The sequence below is a fragment of the Nicotiana tomentosiformis genome, chromosome 2 (assembly GCF_000390325.3).
Source record: "Nicotiana tomentosiformis chromosome 2, ASM39032v3, whole genome shotgun sequence".
Taxonomy (NCBI): Eukaryota; Viridiplantae; Streptophyta; class Magnoliopsida; order Solanales; family Solanaceae; genus Nicotiana; species Nicotiana tomentosiformis.
The window spans coordinates 161,085,683-161,097,292 of NC_090813.1; positions in this window are offsets into that span (position 1 = coordinate 161,085,683).

An 11,610-nucleotide genomic window follows, 5' to 3' on the forward strand; every position below is an offset into this window, starting at 1 on the left:
GAGAATTATACTATGAATCTATCCCACAAGGGAGAAACAAGATACACAAAATGAGTACAAGGAATCGTATCCAACACAACCTTGTTGTAGCGTCTAACCCGATCCACACATAATACAGTTACAACATAGAACCCGATCCACATATATCAATCCACATGGAATACCCATCGATCCATAATGCTCATACTCACTAAACATATGTGTAACAACAGCAAGCACGTGAAGCGCATAAAAATAACCATGGGGAGACGAATAGCATAATATGCTATGGAAAAGGCCAAGCACGACTAAGATGCAATAAGTAAATCAACACTGAAGATCCATCTCGCTCAAATATCGCCACAAGGCCTAAACAGAACTGCAACATGCGTGTAAATAATCGAGTAGTCTCACAACCCATCATAGCATAAGAGAGTAGCACATGAAACATATCAAGGCATGAATAACATCCATTCTGCCTGTGACACACCCATAGAAAATGATGTGCTAAATAAGAGAATCCAATCCATTATAGAATACATATTCCTATTAGGCCTACCAATGGGCCTCAGAACTGATTCAAATCATTCCAAAATAGGTCAATGGCCTTCCAAAGTTCATAGTGACCCTATCCATGACACATACAATCAGCTGTCAAATCCTGAACATGACTCCACAGTCCGCAACCATAGGGATAGTTCGCCTCTCAAAAATATAATCTCCCAAACTGCGAGAGTACCAAAATCTCCATATCTGATCTCTAACTCTCCCATTTAAATGACTGACATATCACGCATACACAATTACCCCATGTGAGATGCTCCCATAACCTTATGCACCAAGTAGAAAAACCCGAACATCAATGGCTACCAACCATGTGATCTCTATATTACTAGTCAATCATCCACAATCAATACACAATGCATCTTCCACAAAGCACACCCTTCTCAGGAAATACAAAATAGTGACAATGCTGGAATACTCTTTAACACCTGAATTCTCTCACGCTGCCTAGAATTGATGTCATTCTTTTCAAAACTGAATCGAAACCTTGTCCATTCAATCTCAATTCCACGCAGCTCACCGCATCTATCATGATAATATGCGAAAATACAAGAATCCCTTTATCAACTCTAAATGATGAAAATGATACACACTTCACCGACCAGGAACCTTCCACTTAGCTCAATTCAAGAGAAAATTACAACATGCAACAAAACTTCTATGCTTGTAGAAGACACTAACCTGTGGTCATAATCATCGCAAATTCTTCGACACCCATATGCACATAACCTGGCATCAGAACTAAATCCCTCTAATCAACCATGGCACGTAGACTCCCAAACCCAAGCATGTTACCACAAAACACCTGTAAAGATTTAAATACCAAAGGAACTGATCGTCCCTATACCATGCTGACCCTCAATGCTGCTAAGCGAACCCAACTTTTTCAGGTAACTCATGTACCATTTTAATGGTAACACTACTCCTTCCCAGTACACTATTCTCACGACCCAAATCTCACATGTCGTGATGGCACCTATTACAATATAAGGCTAGACGACAATCACAATAAACCATCGCTTCTTTAAATTTGAAAACATACTAAAATAAGCTTAAGAGTAAAATCTCATAAATAACTGATAAGAAAAATACCGCGACTCATTACAAAATCTCCCAAAATCTGGGCGTCACTAAGTACATGAGCATCTAAATGACAACATAGTCTGACTGCTAAGAATACTGTCTAGAAAGATAGTCTCTAGAAGATAGTCTCCAACAGATAAAGCTCCAAAATCTAGCAGCTGTCGTACCCGGAAAAACATGGATCTGCACACGAATTGCAGAGTGTAGTATGAGTACAACCGATCCAATATACTCAATAAGTAACAAGTCTAACCTTGGGCTAAAAGTAGTGACGAGCTTAATAGGTACAGTCCAAATACAGAATTTAACAGTACAGAAATGTAGACATGCTTTCAAGTTCAACAGTTTAAGCTCAATACGGAAAACATATGCCAAGTGTGACTGAAACGAGGAATGATACATCACTATATCTACATGTCAATTATACATTCCAATTGTAATGCAATGCAGTGATAAAATCATATGCATACTCTCAGAGTATCAATTCACGCAGTCCTCCCAATCACTCAATCCTCACAGTCATTTAGTCCTCATAGTCATTTAGTCCTCCCAATCGTTCGACATTCGTACTCGGCACTCGCACTCAGTAGATAACTGCACGCACTGCTTGTAAGTTAGACTTCGGAGGGGAGAATCCTGCCCAAGCGCTAAAATAAGCCAATCATGGCATGGATCAATAAAGCCTGTTGCGGCGTGCAACCCGATCCCATAAACATCCTCACAATCAGGCCCTTGGCCTCACTCAGTCATCAATCTCTCCAGTCTCTCGGGCTCATGAATATCATGAAAATCAGCCCAAACAATGATGATATGATATATCAATATATGAAAACAGAGACTGAGATATGATATGCAAATGATAGATGTGACTGAGTACATAATTGTAAATTAAGCAAGTAATTCAACATCAACACGACCTCTATGGGTCCCAACAGTACCAGCATATGGTCTAAGCATGATTTCTAACATGAATCACAGCTCAATTTCTTTAACACATGGAGAATATATGGATAATAACAAGATTATTTCACTACACAGCTCCACGAAATTGACCGAGTCACAATTTCTGCGGTGCACACCCACACACCCGTCTCCTAGCATGTGCGTCACCTCAACACCAACCACATAACACGTAATTCAGGGATTCATACCTTCAGAACCAAGTTTAGAAGTGTTACTTACCTCAAAACCGTGCAAATCTCTACTCCAATAAGCCCTTACCTCGTGAATCGACCTCCGAACGCCTCGAATCTAGACACAAACAACTCCATACAATCAACACAAGCTATAGGAATCAATTCTATATGACAAAGCTAAGTTCTTTAACAAAAGTTAAAAAGTCAACTCAAAAGGTCAACCCCGGTCCTACGTCTCGAAATCCGACAAAATTAACAAAATCCGAACACCCATTCAACTACAAATACAACCATACCAAAATTACTCTATTCCAATCACAACTCGACCTTCAAATGCTCAAATTAAAGCATATGAAGTTTCTACAATTTTTCACAATTTTTCCAACCCAAAACACTAATTAAATGGTAAAAACAATGATAGGTTCATGTAATTTAACCAAATCCGAGTTAGAATTACTTACCTCAATCACTTCCTTGAAAATCCCTCCAAGAATCGCCTCAATCCGACCTCTCAAAATTAAATTATGAAATATAACTCTAACCCTCGTTTTTTAATCTTATATTTTACCCAGGTGCTCTTCTTCGCGATCGCGAAGCACAAATCCACAAGCTGCCAAAATTACTCTCCGCGAATGCAGAACTCCACGCGCGAACATGACTCACAGATTCATCAACCTACGCGATCGCGGCCCCCTTCACGCGATCGCGAAGAACAAATCGCGTGGACTCTCAGCCTCCTCCTTTCTTCTTCCCGGATGCGACCCAACATACGCGTTCGCGTAGCATTGCCTTCCCAAGCTACGCGATCGCAAACACCTTCGCGCGAACGCATAGCAAAATTTCCCAGCTGCCCACAATACTCTTCGCGATCACTATTGCGATCCTCCACTCGCGATTACGTATGATGAAACCAGCAACAGCAAAATCAGCAGTCCCTCCAATTTTAAAATGCGCCGAATATGATCCGATTCACAACCAAGGCCCCCGGGACCTCAAACAAATATACCAACAAGTCCTAAAACACGATACGAACTTAGTCGAGGCCTCAATTCATATCAAACAACATCAATAATACGAATCACACCCCAATTCAAGCCTAATGAAACTATTGAATTTCCAACTTCTACAATCGATGCCAAAACCTATCAAATCAACTCCGATTGACCTCAAATTTTGCACACAAGTCATAAATGACCTAATGGACCTATTCCAACTTTCGGAACCAAAATCCGAGCCCGGTAACCACAAATTTAACTCTCTGTCAAACTTCTCAACTCTCCAAATTTCTATTTTTCTAACTTTCGCCACTTCAAGCCAAAAATCATCTACAGACGTCCAAATCAATATCCGGACGCACTCCTAAGTCCAAAGTCACCCTACGGAGCTATCGGAATCATCAAAACTCCATTATGTCATTTACACATAAGTCAATATCCGGTCAACTCTTTAACTTAGGCTTCTAACCTTGGGACTAAGTGTCCAATTCATTTTGAAACATCCCCGAAACCAAACCAACTACCCCGAAAAGTAACATAACAACCAATGAGCATGGAATAATAAATAAATAAATAGGGGAACGGGGCTATAATACTCAAAATAACCGGCCGGGTCGTTACAACTATGGACCTCAACCAAAACTCATCCCAAAGTGATCCCAACATGAAATCTCGTCGTCCTAAGACTCGTAAGACATTTATTCCCTCTTATACATCCAATAATACCTCAAACCAAAATACCTATTCTGAAGAGGCCTTCAATGAATCTGAAGTTGTTCCTTCCATCTCTCAAATACTGCTTTGCAAAATTGATAAGGATACAGAAATGCTCCAAGTCTCTTCCACAATCCAACGCAAACCTCTAACCCATAGTAACACACAAATTCGAATATCCTTAGGTATGACACCTTGAATCTAGAACCCACCAGAACCATTTTCACCCACTCAGTCTCAGTCCTAAATACATAGCCAATCATGCCGAACGATTAGTGCTCTGTTAGCACATGAATATTCCAAAAAACAAAACTGAGCGAATCCCTTCTCTTGCACACTACCTCCATAGAAGAATATCAAACATGAGTCCTCCCACAACATCCATATATAACTAAGGTGAAATATAACACATACCCATCAATTTCTTGCTCGAGTTATCCTCGATGTCATCCTCCTCAAGTCATATCTAATCTACAAGTGTCCCTTAGTCCAGAATCTATAACACATGACTAAATGACCTAATCGCCAATGGTAGACTCTCCCACTTGGTTTTAAGCAACAATCGCATAACCCAATAACCCATAACGACTGTTCTTCCTTAACTTCCATGATCCTGCACCGTTTCGAAAGTTCATTTCTCATAAGCTCATTATGCACCAAACATAATGCATCCCAAATTATCAACCCCATGCACACTCAACCTTGTGATGGTCGTGTCATCTTCCTTGAGCAATCTGAACCTTTATCATAGCATATGCATCCCACCGGGTAGAAGGTAAAACTTTTCAAAGGAACCTCATAAGTAATCATACAACCTCCAACTTTCTCACAAGAGTTAGCCCACCTGTGCGACCTCATGTCAACATCTTTCTCTGACCTGCCATGGGTACAACTACTATGTAATCAATGACTCCTACTGAGTCTACCCTCGTCCAAAAGCTGCGAGGATCTATTTTATCGCACCAATGAACAACTAAAAGACCCATCAACACATCCCAACTCAAGACAACATTGTACACCAAGATGATAATCAAGAAATCACAATCCCTTAGTAGCTCAAGCAACCCTTCTCGTCAAATTCGAACTTTCAAAATGTAAGACGTCACCACCAATATGAAATGCCCCAAATAGCATCAAACTTCCTTGAAATTTGTAGAATCCCCACCACAAAACCCATGATGATATGCTCTCACTTGCACATCGGTATAGCCATCTTCTGAAGTAAACCACTCAGTCTCTGATGTTGACTCTCGACCTGCCGACAATCAAACACTGTGAGACATACCCAATAATGTCCTTTCTCATCCTCCGCCCTAATTATGCTACTTTGAATCACTATACATCTTTGTATCACCTGGACAAATAGAATACCAAAACTATAAGCCTCCTCCGGGATTACCTCCCTTGAACCATCAACACAAGAAACGCAAATTTGGTCCTGAAGTCAAAACACACCATCCACTCTAAAGACCACCTCCTTAGAATTACTTAGTAGTCTCCCTAAGGACAAGCAAATGAAAATCATCATACTGACGATAATGCGCTCAAACAAGAATGACTACATAATAACACAAGCAAGAACTCTACCAAGCTCAGAAATTCCCAATCTCGCAAAATCTATCAACCAAAGCTTGAACACAAAAAGCCCAATGCCTCTCATCCACTTGAACAAATGCCAAACTCCAAATCGTGAACCGGATAATCCTTCTCATGAGCCTGCTACTGCTGCAAGCTTATGCAATTACCCTACCATTCTACACCAGCGCCGCGTCAAGACCAATGTGTGAATCATCACAATACACTATATAAGGCCCTGAACCCGTGCAATAGATGACAACCATCTACAAAGAGACAATAGTAGTCTACCCTCATAACACGGGAAAAACTATCCCGCAACATATTTGTATCATCATCATAACTCGTTGATACCCATCTGATATAGATTACTCTACATCGCATACGAATGAATAGGAAACAACTGAAGATACAGGCTTCAAGGCGAGACAAAATCGCATGGTAAGGAATCAAGAAAGAGAAGTTCCTAAAGCTTTATAGCCTCTCAAAGATAAGTACTATGTACCGATTCACAAGACTCTACTAGGCCTGCTCATGACATGTGAGACCTATGTAAACCTAATGCTCTGATACCAATATGCCACGATCTAAAATCCCACTAGAGGTGTGATGGCACCTAATATCGATTGCTGGCAAGCCAACAAAAAATATGCGGAAATAAACTTCAACAATGATAAGAAATAGTCTCAAATAGCGGAATAACATAAATACTGAGGTCATAATAAATACAACTGAAAATCACCCCAAAACCTGGTATCACCAATTGCATGAGCTCAATGAAGTACTAAATACAAAGTCTGAACAAAATATAGTACTACTTGAATGACTAACCTGTAATAACAATAGACATAGGAGGGGACTTCAAGGCCTGCAAACGAAGATGTTGTGCTATCTCGAAATCACCAAGAAATTTTGAATAAATAGCTCACTAGCAACTAGCGCTATCAGCAAAACCTGGATCTGCACACGAAGTGCAGAGTGTATTACGAGTACAAATGACCTCATGTACTCAATAAGTATCACGCCTAACCTCGGAGAAGGCAGTGGCAAGGTTGGCAAAGTCCGATGCTCCCTTTTAACAGCCAATAACAATAATAATAGCAAAATGATGGCATATAGGGAAAGACAACTTAATAATAGCATGCTCAACTCTAACACGATAAGAATAAGTATGCTTTTCAGGAATATCAGTCAAGGCATCAACGTTTCTACAAAAATCACTTAGGCAGAGATTTATCAAAGTAATTGTGATTTTCAAGCCCTAAACATCAAGTAGAGACATCAAAAATCAATTAGCATGAGGAAAATACAACTCTATGTATGTATGTCAAATCTATGTGCCAAATCACAATTTCACAATTAAATTCTCAAGTATATACAATCTCAGCACATCCATAGTGTCTGGCGCAAGTACCCCTCAATCATACTCTTAGAACTCTCACGGTTCCTGGAAAAATGCCCATGAATCATACTCTCACACTCTCACAGTGCCTAGCACGATGCCCTTGAATCATCACCCACACCCACACACATACTCAGTACTGTACGGGTGCCTAACATAAGTCCCTCACCAAGCACATCTCGTGTGCCTGCACTCACAAGTTATTACTTGACTCTGAAGGGGGGGGATCCTAGCTCAAGCACTCAACCTAATACGGGTCCTGATGCAGGCCTCACCTCACAATTAATATCAACACCCAACAATCAATGTCACTCAACCTAATATGGGGCCTTGAAGCAAATATCGCCTTACAATCTTATGGCCCAAAATCAATCATCAATCTCCTCAACTTTCAATATGCCAATATCTAAAGGTATCATAATCAATATACGACATGGAATATGCCAAGGTGCCACAACTCATCTTAAGCACGATATCACACACACAAGGAAACTGACAACATGAGAGATAACATATAAAAAGACAGAGATATAATACGCGAATATAATATCATGACTGAAAAATATGACTACGACTAAGAAAAATAGTTTAATATAGCAAAAATATCCCTATCATGTCTCAACATATAAGCAAATAGCGTAGACATGATTTCTAGTATGAATAATAGCTCATGTAGTCATACAAGTGAAGAAAATACCATATCAAAGAGGCATAATAGCAAAACAAGGCATATAATAACCTAAGGTATACCCAGGACATGAATAATCACAGTGTACGCATATACGCTCGTCACCTCGCATATACATTACCCCAACATATAACAGGTATCATAGCCAACGGGAAAAATATCCTCAATCCAAGCGTATGCAATATACTTACTATATTCGGGCTAGTCTTCAACCTCAAATTACGTCAAAACCACGCTCTAACCCTCCAATCACGCAAATCCAAGCCAAACATCATCTAAAGAAGTCACCAATTCCACAAGAAGCAATCACAATCCATAAAGCTTCAATCTTTGAATTTGTTTCCAAAAGTCGACAAAGTTCAACCCGGGCTCAGGTATCCGAAACCAATACCGCCGAGTTCAAATATATAATTAGTTTTCAAAAATGAGTCCAAACCAGTACTCAAATACCCAAAATATGCTCTCTTAAAGTGTAGATAAAAATCCTAAATTTTCTTCCTTAGATTCATCAATCAAATACAAAAATCAAAGATAAAATCATGGTTAATAATCAAATCTGAGTCAGGAACACTTACCCAATTCACATGGGTAAAAATCGACTCAATCCAAACTCCCAATCTCCAAATATGAAATAACAAAATAGCCCTTCAAAAATATAACATCTGCTAGTGAATCCGCATTTGTGGACAAAATAGTTGCATCTACAATACCGCTGATGTGGTAAAAGCCTCGCATATGCAAGCATCCCCCAATTGGACACACATCGAATCTGTGACAACACAGCTGCATCTGCGACTTCGTAGGTGTGCTACTCCTCGCATTTGCGCAACAAGCTCCGCACATGCGGACTTCCAACTCCAGCCGGCTCCTCGCATCTGCGTCTATAAACTCCGCAAGTGCGAACTCACATTTGCAGTCCCACTTACGCAGAAGAGACAATCCCCAGAACACCCAAAAATCGCAAAAGCAACACCAACCTCTCATAAGTGGATGCGCACCTGTGATGATCAAACCTTGCGCAAGTGTGAAACGTCAAAACCAGAACTGCTCAAATACATCAAAATGCTCTGGAATCCTTCTGAAACACACCCGAGCCTCCAGAGACCTCGTCCAATCATACTATCAAGTCCGAATACCTAATCCAAACTTATAAAAAGGTTCAAACACCACAAATAACATCAAAATCTTGAATTGAAGATTAAAAAAATAATTCCCTTAACTTTCAAATCTTCAAACTTCGTCGAACGCATCCAAATCATACTTAGACATTCCGGATCGCAACCAAACTTTTCACACATGTTTCAATAAATTAAAGAAACCTAACCAAGGGCTCAAACCACAATAGGAGCCCGATAACATCGATGTCAACTTCCGGTCAAACTTATTAACTTTTCAATTCTTCAAATTGCCAACTTTCGACAAATAGGGCCAAAACCTTCTAGGAATATCAAAATTCAAATCCGAACATACGCCCAAGTATAAAATCACTATACTAACCTATTAAAACCATAAAATCTTGATTCCGAGTTCATTTACTCAAAAGTTAGATCGTGGTCAACTCTTCCAACTTTAAGCTTTCAAATTGAGAATTACTCTTCCAAATCAACTCTGAACCTCTCGAAAATCAAACCAACCATACACGCAAGTCATAATGCATCTTATGAAGCTACTCAAAGTCTCAAACTAGCAAACAAAATGCTAAATCTCAAAATGACCGATTGGGTCGTTGCAAAAGTTCCTAATTTGGTAGAGAAATCAACAAGAAAAGAAAATCTGGAAGTTCATGATTTGGCAGAGAAATCAACAAAGAAATCGACTTTATACATAGATTGTTCGAGAAAAAAATACAAAAATTTCAATTTCAATTTTTAACTGCACATGTAAAGTACATGTATAATGATGAATAGCTTTATATAACTTGTAAATGAAATGTATAACAAAGTATATCGGTATATTTCACTAGCACAGAAAAGTGAAATCAGTGTTAATAAAATACATAGAGCATACAAAGTAAAAGCAAAAAAGAAGATCCAAATAAAATATATGCAATACAAAAGCAAAAGGGAAACACAACAAAACAAAATCATGCAACAAACTAAAATGACTACAATAATAAGAACTAACTTCAAAAGAAAAACCACTACACTAAGTGGAATTAAAATTGGAAACAAAAAGATTATTGTTGCATAATAGTATTTTCACACCAAATATACAACATTGATATACTTATTATAATTTTGTATAATATTGTATAATGATGTATAATATTGTATACGAAAATTGAGTTTCATCTTCAACTTCTTTTTTAACTGATATAATTCTCAAAACCAATGTTAATCAAATCAAATCAACCCAACACTTTAGATTCAAGTTACTATAAGCTTTTACGATAAATTTTAACTTAACTCTATCGCTTTAGAATAAGATTTTCCAGATTCGAGTTGAACTTAGAGCTTCAAAGCTCCTTCAATGGAGTTTCAAGACTGACTGCATCAAAATTTCAACTTCAAATTTGGACACCCATCAATCGAGATTAAAATATTTAAGATCTATAAATATTTGGGAAGATTAAGCAACTTAGTAAAGAAAATTCTATAAATCAACTTTGAGATCTATAAATATTCAGATGTATGTGAGTTAGAGAGAAAGAAGAGATAGGAGGCTGGAGAGAAAATTGAGTGTCCTGGGAATGAATAAAGAAGAGAAAAAATTATGTCTTTAATAGTTGGATAAAGGATGATACAACCTGGGGCAAACCGGGTTAGAAGCAAAAATATGGGACAAAATTAATTGGATTGTTAGCCCAACGAACAAAAAGTGTAATTTTTTTCTTATTTTATGTGTAGAAATTTGTAAAACATTATCGAGATCTTTCAGAGATTCAGAATATTTGAATTAAATATTTTTCTTCATATTGGTATTAGAGCTTCTACGATCTTGATAGAGAATTAAGTAGCTAGCTAGCTAATGTGTGTCGCCCATATGGCCAATGTATGTTGGAAATTGCCGGCCCAATAATATATGCATGTAAAAAAGTTCATGATAAGAAGGATGAAAACATATTACAAGTTAAAAGAGGTGCAAGAAAATATGCAATTAAAGGACTCTGAAAGTTAAAGAAAAATTAAAAAAGAACCAAAAAAGAAACCAAAAACATGGAAGATTGAAGAGAAGTGCTTCAATATCTGAAGGTTGAAAAAAAGTGCTTCAACAATTGAATATTGGTAGAATGCACCAACAATTGAAATTTGGAGAGAAATGCTCCAATAATTGAAGGTTGAAGAGAAGTGCTTCATCAAATGAATATTGATGAGAAGTGCATCGACAATTGGGAGTTGGAGAGAAATACTTCAACAATTGAAAGTTGAAAAGAAGTGCTTCAATAATTGAATGTTGATGAGAAGTGCATCAATAATTGGAGTTGGAGAGAAGTACTCCAGCAATTGAAGGTTAAACACAAGTGTTTCAACAAAA